This window comes from Palaemon carinicauda, chromosome 2 (genome assembly GCF_036898095.1).
Source record: "Palaemon carinicauda isolate YSFRI2023 chromosome 2, ASM3689809v2, whole genome shotgun sequence".
Taxonomy (NCBI): Eukaryota; Metazoa; Arthropoda; class Malacostraca; order Decapoda; family Palaemonidae; genus Palaemon; species Palaemon carinicauda.
Genome location: NC_090726.1, coordinates 129,500,744 through 129,511,890, shown reverse-complemented (window position 1 = coordinate 129,511,890; position 11,147 = coordinate 129,500,744). Strand labels below are relative to the sequence as shown.

Below are 11,147 nucleotides of genomic sequence, written 5' to 3'. Positions count from 1 at the left end.
CAAACGACCCTGTTGACCTCCAATCATCATCGTGAGAAAAGCTAACATCATCACCTCATGAATATGCAGTATATTTGCAATTGTTAAGTCATTGAGTAACCTAGCAGCAGCATCGATAGTTGTCTCGGTTTCCTCAGACTAATAAGGGAGACCCCGTAAAGGATTTGAACGGCGTCAAAAGGCCCCAATAAAAGGACCTCCAAACTATTGTCATTGCCGAGAATTATAATTGAAAGGGGTCACCAAGACGGAGGGGTAATAGGACTGCAGCTGAAAATCAAAGAACATCACCATCTACAGACCCCCACTATTGGTACTTCAAAGGGTTCTAGCACCATCCCGGACCTCTGGACGTTTTATGCTGTCCACATTTCCCCCTTTCACTAAACGAAAATTTTACGCCTTTTGTTTACGTATATGCAGGTTTTATATGGCTATGGACATTCAAGCATGGGTGTGGAAGTCTTTGCGTTTATTGGTTATTCCATTTTATATTTCCTTTTATTGTTTTGACTAAGCCCTTGCTTATGGAATAGCCATGTGTTTGATCTGTAAATAAACTTCACTAATCTATAATATAAGCTATTTGCACATTTTTCATTTCGTAGCACATATTGTTAAGTTAGCCTTATAAAGTTATACAAATCTTGTTAATTAAATCATAGAATAGGTTAAAGCGATCATTGATTTTAACTGAACACATTTCCTTTCTTTGGACTTATTTTTCATAAATACTATTGACAGTCTACATTGAAATATTGGGATAAGAATCCCTGAAACTAATTATAAAATTTCTTTATGTTGTTTTATAGACACACTTTGGACTCATGTCTGAGAGGTATTAAACACCCTTTTTTTTTCAAGAACGAAAATGAAGTCATGTATTTCAACAAATCAAGGGAATCATAAAATGAACTTTCATATTTACATATATTTGTCTTAAACTATCCTATTCTTAAGATTATTGAGTTAATGGCGCTTTAAATTTCAGATGGCTTCGTTGTAACCATACGAATATGTGTTTTTTTACACTTTTATCTGTGCTACTGAAGTGAACAATTCCTCTAATCCCGTCGTAGAGAGACCCACAAGAAAGCTTTAATACACTTTAACTCTAGAACTGCTCACTCTTCCACTCTTGTGTTATTGTCTTTACTTTTAAACTTGCTCAACGCTCTCAGTTGGGTGTACTATCCAGTGGTAAATGAAGCGCCTGAACAGGGGTGATATTGATAATAACTAAAGTCAATATTTAGAAATCTCTGACCTTTACCATGTGATGGTTGATGAACTATGATTGCAGATTTCGGATCTGTTGGCACTTCAATCCACCTGGTTTGGATCTAGATATCTGCTACAGGGAATTATTTCCTATATTACTTTTCATGGGAGCTCGGCAAGTCACAACAGCGAATGCTCAAAAAATGCAAAGAATTGCTGCATCCTTATGATCCTCTCAGACAATTTATTTCCTTATATAAGTTATAAAAAAAATTGTATATCAGCCTTGTTGGAAAAATATATTCATAGTTATATATCCTAACACCAAAAGGAAAAGATAAGAAAGAAAAAAAAAATAGCACGCAATGGCTTGAAAATTCCTTTACATAACTTCATCAGTCTCAATTTACTATCCTCCTTTATACATCTATATAGCAGAGTATGGTGTGTTGTATTTTGGCCTCATGTAACTATGCTTTTTTATCTTTTCAAATAAGGAGCATCCTTAATTACATATTATGCAAGTGTAAATGCACCTTACTGAAAAGACGAGAGTATTAAAATATATAAAACCAAATACAACACAGCCATACCCTGTAATATAACAGAAGAGTAAGTTGAGACTGACCTTGTTATATATAAAGTGAATTTTCAAGCTCTTGTTTGTACAATGCAGTATTGACTTTTTGTCTTCTCTATCAAGGTTTGCTTTATATTTGTTATGGCATATGAGTAATTATTGTTTTGTTAAATTCCATGGCCTTACTGCTTATATTAAACCTGCGAATGGTAAGGATACAGAGTCTACTGGTTACTTTTGTTAAATATATAGGGCATTCATTATTATAGTCCATCAATAATAATAATAATTATATAATATATATATATATATATATATATATATATATATATATATATATATATATATATATATATATATATATATATAGTCCGGTCAATTCGTCGACGGCAATTCATCGTCGGTCCTCAATTGATCGTTGCTCAATTTGTCCCCAAGTCAATTCGTCGTTGGGCAAATCGTCGAGTTCAATGATTCATTTTCGCTTTCTTTTTTATTTTGTCTTACATATTGGGCCCTTTTTGCTTCCTCAAAAAAGAGAATTCAAAGGTACTTTTTAGAACTTTGCTCCTTAAAAAAAAAAATTGTCTAACGACAATTTTAGTTCAAAAGTACTTTTTAAAACTTTGCTCCTTAAAAAAAGAATTATCTAACGACAATTTTAGTTTGAAAGTAATTTTTAGAAACTTTGCCTCTAATATTTTATCTTTTTTAGGAAAGAAGGAAGTTACAAAGTTGCAATAAAATTCTTAAAAATATTGGTTAAGCATTTAATTTATAAAGTTTAAGATTGTGTGCGATTGTTTTCAGAAAGGTAATTTTTTGGTTGGGATCATATCTCTCCATGACATTTTTTATACGCAAACTCATGTCTATTTTTTATTTTGCATTGGCTCATCTCCTTGGATAAATTTCTGCAGTTTGGAACTAGCAAACCTTTCCTCACATTTCAAAACATCTATGACCTTCCAAATATTTGGATGACTTATATCAACTGTGGCTTTCAGTGGGCTGTGGTAGGCTTCTAAATTATTTGTAGTTCTAGCAATCCCAGACATGCCTCTATCCCAAACATTCCAAATAGTTAATGGATATGGTGGTTCAAGACGTCGCCTCCTTTCTCCTCTTCCTCTAAGGGGTCCTATGTAATTATTCTCAAAATAGGAAACTACCGACTGTGGCATATCATCATTGTACGATCGTGTGACACACGGTTGGTACATGCGTGTCTCACACGATCGTACATCATCATCTACAAGTTCCTCGTAGCCATGGACATCATCATCTACCGGTAAGAAGGCAACGGGAAGGCAAGGGCAACAAAACAGCGCATTTTAAGGCTAAAACTTCAGTCTATCCACACTCTCCTTATTCTTAGTATGTAGCGCAACTGCAAGGGCTTGCACCTGCCCAATCAGAATAAGACCATTGACACCTCATCAAACCATACGAACGAGGCATGTAACGTCACGACGTTGAAGTCGTTACAGACATTTCATTCTGCAAATGAAATAATTACAATAAATTTTTTATCCTACTTTTACAGAAAAAAAATGTCAACAGACCTAAACTAAAATTAGATTACACTTGTATTACGACTTACAAAAACCAATAATAAGTATATTACAACAAAACCAATCAAAACAGAAATAACAAATTTGAATTTGAATTGACCAGTAAATTACAAATGGAATGGATCAATTTATACAGTTACTGACTCCAAGTTATTTAGTTGGAGGGCGCAGTCTTATTCTAAATTATTAATGGCGATCTCGAAAAGAGAACCGCCCAGCTCCAGTCCTCAAGATCAAGTGTAAAACAACAATTCTTTACCCAGATTTTCACTTGTTAAAGAATTCGTCCAGTACCTAGTTTGGTAACTAAATGACCCCAAATTTTATAATTGGCTAGTTCAATAATGGAAATAGAGGACGCGATTCGTGTCTGTTTACATAGTATATATATATATATATATATATATATATATATATATATATATATATATATATATATATATATATATATATATATATATATATATAATTCTCTTCATCAACAACTTTGTTTTTTCCTTTCTCTGAAATTAAAATCTTGCAGGTAGCCATGTTGTTGGATGGGTGTATTCTTTAGAAGTAACTCTAAGTAAAAACCTTTTGTTTCCAACTGTCCAAAACAGGAAAATAAAAATAATACAGTTAAACAACCTAGTGTCTTTTAACTTGGGGACACATTGCCCAACGACGAATTGACTTGGGGACAAATTGAGCAACGATGAATTGAGCGGGACGAATTGGGCAACGACAAATTCACCAGGGACAAATTGCCCTAGCACCATATATATATATATATATATATATATATATATATATATATATATATATATATATATATATATATATTTATATATGTATGTGATGATTCCTTTGGTTTTTCTTGTAATAAAGCTTCTCAATAAATCTTCTTATTAATTGACAAGTATTTTTACCTTTACTTACTATTTCTTAATTGTATTTTAGTCCATTCTTATTCAATACTTAATGAGCTTCTCAGGAGTTAACATAAGAAAAGTTACGTGGGTGATGGATACTAGTTGCCAAATTTGTAGTTTTACTAGACAACAAGGTTGAACAGTCACGTACAATGCAATTTTTAAAAGAGAATGGGTTTTACATAAATCTGTAACGTTGAACTCAAAAGTCTTGACACTAGCTGAAGAGTTAGAAGTTTCCTTTTTTTAATTGGTCCTATACGTCAATCGTAGGCCTTCTGCCGTCGCTGAAGTAGGAGCCTTCGTCAGGTGTTGGGAAGGCTGGCGCGATGTTCTAATCGCCGCTGTCACTCTGGGATGTCACGCCAAACACACTCACAGTCTAAAGCCAGGCTGAAACTTTCACGAATTTGTGGCACGCATTGTCACGACTCGAGTCGTGAACTGGTGTGAACTCGTCGCGAACTGGCGTGAAGTGTTCGTAAACCCGTCGTAACATCGTGGCATGTCGTGATGAGAATTTTGAAATGTTCAAAATTCTGGTCACGACAAAATTTCGTGACCGGGTCGTGAACTATGCGCCAACTGTTCGTAAACTCATCGGGACGATGCGGGAAGTACGCCAATTATGCGCAAACTATGTGTGAACTCGTCGTGCCAGTTCGTGTCAATGTGGACAGGTCAGCTGTGATTCCGAGGTATTTTTTTTTTCTTTTTTAATCTTCCAGTTCGTGCCACAAAATGTCACGACTACGACAAATTCGTGGCAAAAAGTCGTGCAAGTGTCAGGGTACCCTAACAGGTGCGGGCGTAATAGTTCTGTTCGTCGTCCTTCGTTTCAAGGGATAAATGGTTTCCCTTAATTCCTCGGCTGCTAAACGGTCCTGAATATACGCCGTCCTTCAGTTAATGTATGTGCAGCTATAACTCGTTGTTTGCCTCGAGTCCGGCAAGTTAAAGTAGGTCTTACCACAGACTTTGTGTGTACCCCAACTGTAGTGTGAAAGATCATCATCAGTAGCAGCAGCAATAGCAAAGAGCCCACTGACAAAGGAGGGACTTCAAAGGCACATAAATTACAGTTGTGAAGACTGGCCAAAGCGAGAAAATTAACTGGCTCAAAAAATACACTGTAATGGTTGTGGCTTCTTTATTAAAAGGTCAATTATACTCTTATAGGACGACAAAAAAACATTAGTACTTCAAGTCATCATCATGAGATATCAATTCGTTTTGGCAATGAATTGGGAGGGATTAGACCAAGTCAGTGTTGAAACTGGCAGATCGTAGCTCAAGTCCCACACAATAAAAGTGCAAGCTAGTGAATGGGCTGGAGTAGTACATGACTTCAGCAACAGCATGAATGACTAAGCTGCCCTTTTAAAGGAGCCACACAGCTAACTCTTAAAAAGGAAGAGGCCTCCAAAAGGTGGCCCAAAACTTTGTCTACTTTACACTTGATCTACATGGGTATTTGGACAAAGCACATTGCAGTAAAAAAGAAAACACTAACTTAACAAAGGAATGTGAAACATAATGGTACTCAAGATAGAACTGCTGTGAAAGCTTAAGACCCCTAAGTAAAACTGCTCCAGTTGATAACAAAGTTTTTTGGGCTCAAGCCATTTCGTGCTGATGGAAGGTTCCTATAAGTAGCTTCCAAGGGATATTTGAACTAAATTGATATTCCTAGAGAATTTACCTTTAGGTCTCCAGAATTCTAACTCCTGGTGCGAATATCCTTAAATTTTCTCTTAAGGAAATCGCATAATCAGGGGACGTATGCTTGATACGACACATAGCGATCTTAACCCCGAATAGCGTTTTCGCCTCGAGGGGGAAGAGTGGTAAATTTGGAAGAGGAGCCGTTATCAAGGTTACCCTATTTCCCATACTACTATTGAGTATCAAGATGGCGCCATATTCAAGATGGCGGTTATTCCTATTTCTGTAGCGATTTCGCTCAGTGGTGTTCCCTGTTGATCTAACGTTTTTGATCGATTTTGTGAGGATTATTATGTAATCTCCAGCTTCTTTTGCCTCTGGAAAGTTGAGTATTGATTCTTTCCAGTGTATATATTTTAGCTCCTGGTTCACAGTAAAATTAGAGTAATTTATTATGCTTAGGAGCTAGGCCTGTTACCGGAGGCGCCATGGGCACTGTCGTTCGTTATGCATGTGTTATTTAGTTAGCAGAACGATTTTCCCGTTTGAAATAGCATTAATAAATTATGAAAGCTATTTAGGCATAATTATACTAGTAAAGATATTCATTGTACGCATAATTTTCCTCTTTCTATGTCGATCGTATACGTGAGAGTTTCGGTGATTTAGTTAACCGAGATCTCGTCTTGCCTAGGCTACCTAGCCTAGGCGATGTAGTATACTTTCAGACATTTCCCCGTTTACCCTTGTGTATCGTTTTATTGATTCTAAGGGAGATAGTATATCTCCTAGAATTATATAACTCGATACTTGTCTCCTGTAGAGAGTTAAGGGTAATCCCTCTTTTCCTCTGAGTGCCGCCGCAGGCGGTAACCCTTTCTGGTCTTGCCATAGAGTCGTTCACTCTGGTTTGACTAGGCTAGTGTTTTTCTGTCTCCCACCTTTGCTGGAGAGTGTTCGGCTTTGGTTTTTGACAGAATCTCAAAGTATTCATTCTTTCTGTCGGCGGCAGAGCGGCAGGGTGAGTAGCCACTCCCCTGCCGGCTTATAGCTGCCGGCATAGGAGGCACACCTGGGGTGGTGGTATGATGCCGCCACCTTCTCCCTGCGGTTTAGAAGACTAGTCTTGTGCTGGCAGACCCTAGACTGAGGAATAGACATTCTTCTGCCGCCTAGGATGGCGTCGGCACTGAAACAATGTTTCTCCCTTGTTGAGAGGAGGCGGCAAACTTGCCGGCCCCTCCTAACACTATTTCGGCAGACCCTATGTTGAAGAATAGACATTCTTCTGCCGCCGATACTGAAACAGAGTTTCTCCCTTGTGTAGTGGGGGCGGCAACATTGCCGCCGCCTTCTACACTTTATACAGGACCCTTTTTCCTGCCCCTCTTTGTTATTATAAGTATGGCCGTCGTCCTGCAATCTCACTGCTTGCCCGCGGGTTGCACGGCCGGCTGGGATCCTACATAGCAGCTGTTTAGTCACTCAGCTTTCCCTATGGACAAGGATCCGGGAGGGTTGTACCGGCCATGACGGCTGCCGGTGGGAGACCCTTCTGTCACAAAGGTTCTTCAGTCCTCCCTTGGACTACCGTCCACAAGTTCTGTAATCCGGGGTACTACGGCCGGGCCGGCGCCGACAGGTACTTACTCAGTCGGTGCAGTGCCGCCGGGTACTAACCAGCCGGCCATATGCCAGCTGGACTATGCCGGCAGCGGTCCTTGTGGTTGGATGGAAGCCTGAATGATGCATTCTCGACTTCCATTTGAACCTTCTTTCTGGAGGATGGCAGTAGGTTATATACTTACATCCTTATTTAGTGTAAACATACATAGTAATAAGGCAGTCCTTCACTCCATGTTTTCTCTCTCTCTATCAGCTAGTGCCGCCAGGTTCGAACCCGCTCGGCAGCATGCCGGCCAGGCCGGCACCGTCAGGTACTTACTCAGCCGGCGGCATGCCGACTGCACCAGTGCCGCTGGGTACTAGCCAGCCGGCCATATGCCGGCCGGACTGTGCCATCAGGGACTAGCTATGCCGGCTATATGCCGGCTGAATTACAGTATATGATTATACAGTAGTCAGTATTTTAGCAGTAGAGTATATACTGCAGATAAAAAACTACGGTATATATTATACAGTAGTTATTTTCCAACCTATCTTGTGTATCCTTGCCCAGTCTTTTGCCAGGACCAATCCTATATTGGACGAATAGAATTCCTTCAAGACTCTGATTAGAAATCAATTTAAAATTTACCCTACAATATTAAATGATTTAGAAGGGCCAGTGGTAGTACACTTTCTATCCTTAAGGGTTAGAACCCTTATCTTTAAGCTTCCCTGATCAGGAAACTCTATGGTTTTAATATTGGAAGGGAAGGTCACAGCAATTGGCTGAGTGGGTTCCACAAGTATGTGTCTTTTCTTTGCTAGTCCAGTCGGCGACATGCCGTTTGGACCGAGCCGCCAGGTGCTAGCCATGTCGGCAACACACCGGCTGTACTACAGTATATAATTATACAGTAGCCAGTATATTTGCAATATAGTATATACTGCAAACAGAAAACTATAGTATTATTATACAGTAGTTAATTTCTAACACATCCTGTGTAACCTTATACAGGCTTTTGCTGAGACCGAACCTATATTGAAAGAATAGAATTCCTCCAATACTCTGATTAGTAATCAGTTAATACTTACCCCACAATATTAAATGATTAGAAGGGTCAGGGGCAGTGTACACTTCTTCTATCCCTAGAGGGTAGAACCCTTTTCTTTTGAGTTGCCCTGACAAAGGAAACTCTTTATTTTTAATATTGGCGAGAGGTTACAGCAATTGGCTGGGAGGGATACACAAGTATGTGGCTTTCCCTATCTCTTTCTAGCTTACTATCCTAAGCTATAATAATTAAAATATGATTAATTATATATTTGTTTATCATGTGAGATAAACAATCGTATACTCATTTTGTTTTCCTTTCTTTACAGGAGGAACCCCAGATGAAATGTGATGCAGTCTTCTGCAATCTTAGGAGTAAGTACTTTTACGGTCATAAAGCATGCAGGTTTCATGCCCCCTGCAATATTATTACCGAATCCCTGCAATATTGGGACCCCCAAGTCTGCAATATCTGCCGGACCTTAGTGACCGAAGGTTTTGATGACCCCAAGTCAAGGGAGTCTAGGGATGCGGCACGTAAAAAACTACGCAAATGCTTAAGAGGGTTCCAGAAGATCTCTCCAGGACCATACCTACCTAATGATAGGATGCGTTCCTTACTGTTCCCGAAAGCGAGTAGTGAAATGGTGGTGCCCCAAGCACGACTCGCACCTCCCTGCGTCCAGATTGCCATCGAGACGGAGGGCAGGAAGGCACCTCTGGAAGATGACGATGTCGTGTCGGAATTCCTTCCGTCTGGGCAAGCCCTGGAGCTGTTATCCTCGACGTCTTCACCTTCTACCCCTCTATTAGACAAAATGAGCCAGACGCTGGCCCATCGTATGGGTCTAATGGAGAACATTCGCAAACGAGGCAAAACAAAGGAAGCGATATTCAAGAGAGAGCTCCGTAAAGCTTCACTCATAGCCTCCCGAGGGTCATTCAAATGACCCAGAGACCAAAACCTCCCGGCATGCTCCAAAACCAATCCCTGGAGGTATGCGGAGCTTATGCCGATTATGGACGGCAAACTCTACACCTCAGAGAAGATGGGAGCTGTCCCTTTAGACGAAATCCAGTTTTGGCCAAGCTTTAACGCTTTCCCTGATTACTTCATTCGACTTAAGCATGAACCAACGTCAGGAAAAGCGACGGAACCGAAGGAAGTCATGGTTTTCGACCATGATAAGGCACAGGCTCTCTTGTCAAGTAGCCTGAGAAAGGCGCCTTACTTGGTGTCGAAAGTGTCTGCTTTGAGCAAGAAACACCCTACCTTTCTTGCTCCTGTTTCAATAGCATTCCCCTTTACGTGGAAGGCATTTAAATCTGTTGCCAAGGCAGTGGAGGGAGGCAAACCATGCCCTGCACTTGAGGAGTGCAGGCCTCTGTCACTAGCCTTGCCCATGCAGGAGAAGGAATGGAAGGAAGTCCACTTAACCTTTTCAGTAGGGAAACTGGACGCGGACATCGCTGGACGACAGTTTAGCAAGCATCTCCCTAAACTTTCTAAGTTTCTCTCATGTAAGGAACAAAAGACAAAGGAAAGACTTGCGGCCTCTTTATCCCTACAAAACTGCATAGAGATGTGTGCAGCCCAAATGCATATGGCCACCTTAGTAAAAGACCTATATGCTTTTATGAAGGCTAGGAGAGCCTATAAAGAGTTCGTGTTCGATGCTTAAACAGTGAAACATGAACCCAGGAAGCTGATATCTTCCAACATCTGGGGTAAAGACCTCTTTCCAAACGAAGAAGTTAAAGAGGTAGTCGAGAAAGCCACCACGGAGAATAGGAACCTTCTCCAGAAGTGGGGCATCTCTTCTAAGAGGAAGTCTTCCCCGGATGTGGGTCCCCAACCTAAAAGGAAGACGAAGAAGTCTAGACTTTTTCCTCGGTCTGCTCAACAACATCCCACAGTTTCTATGACTGCGGTGCCCCAGGTAGGCGGTCGAGGAGGTAAACCCTCTGATCAATCAAAGCAAGGAGACGCTTCCGGTAGGAGGGAGGATCCAACAATTTCAGGATCGTTGGACCTTTGATCCTTGGGCCCAAGGCCTAATCAAGATTGGACTAGGATGGAAACTAGACATGTCTCCACTATCATTTCCTCAACTCTTCCAACACTCCAACCCCGTATTAGAAGAGTATACCCTATAGCTCTGGAGCATACAGGTTATAAGGAGAGCCAAGCCCATCAAATTCCAGGGAAGGCTGTTTTGTGTTCCCAAGAAGGACCCAAGAAAACTCAGACATTCTGAACTTGTCGCCACTCAACAAGTTCATAAGAAACAGCAAGTTCAGGATGTTAATCCTTCTACACATAAGGACCCTATTATAAAAAGGGGCGCTCACAGTCTCGATAGACCTGACAAATGCCTATTGGCATCTTCTAGTCAGTCGCCCCCTCTCCTCCTACCTAGGTCTCAAGTTAAAGAAGATAAAGTATATTCTAAGAGCCATACTCTTCGGACGAAACATAGTCCAAAGTATCTTCACGAAATTGGTAGACGCAGTCGTGCAATAACCACACCTAG

At 40.3% G+C, this 11,147-nt stretch overlaps 1 long non-coding RNA gene across 1 annotated transcript; it reads right to left on the bottom strand.

Moving 5' to 3' along the window:
* Positions 1-3,054: 3,054 nt before the first annotated feature.
* LOC137621422 (uncharacterized) lies at positions 3,055-3,598 on the bottom strand. Its single transcript, XR_011040215.1, has 2 exons — positions 3,520-3,598; positions 3,055-3,301 (listed from the first exon to the last, which is right to left on the bottom strand). It is a non-coding gene; the product is annotated as an uncharacterized lncRNA (long non-coding RNA).
* Positions 3,599-11,147: the final 7,549 nt, after the last annotated feature.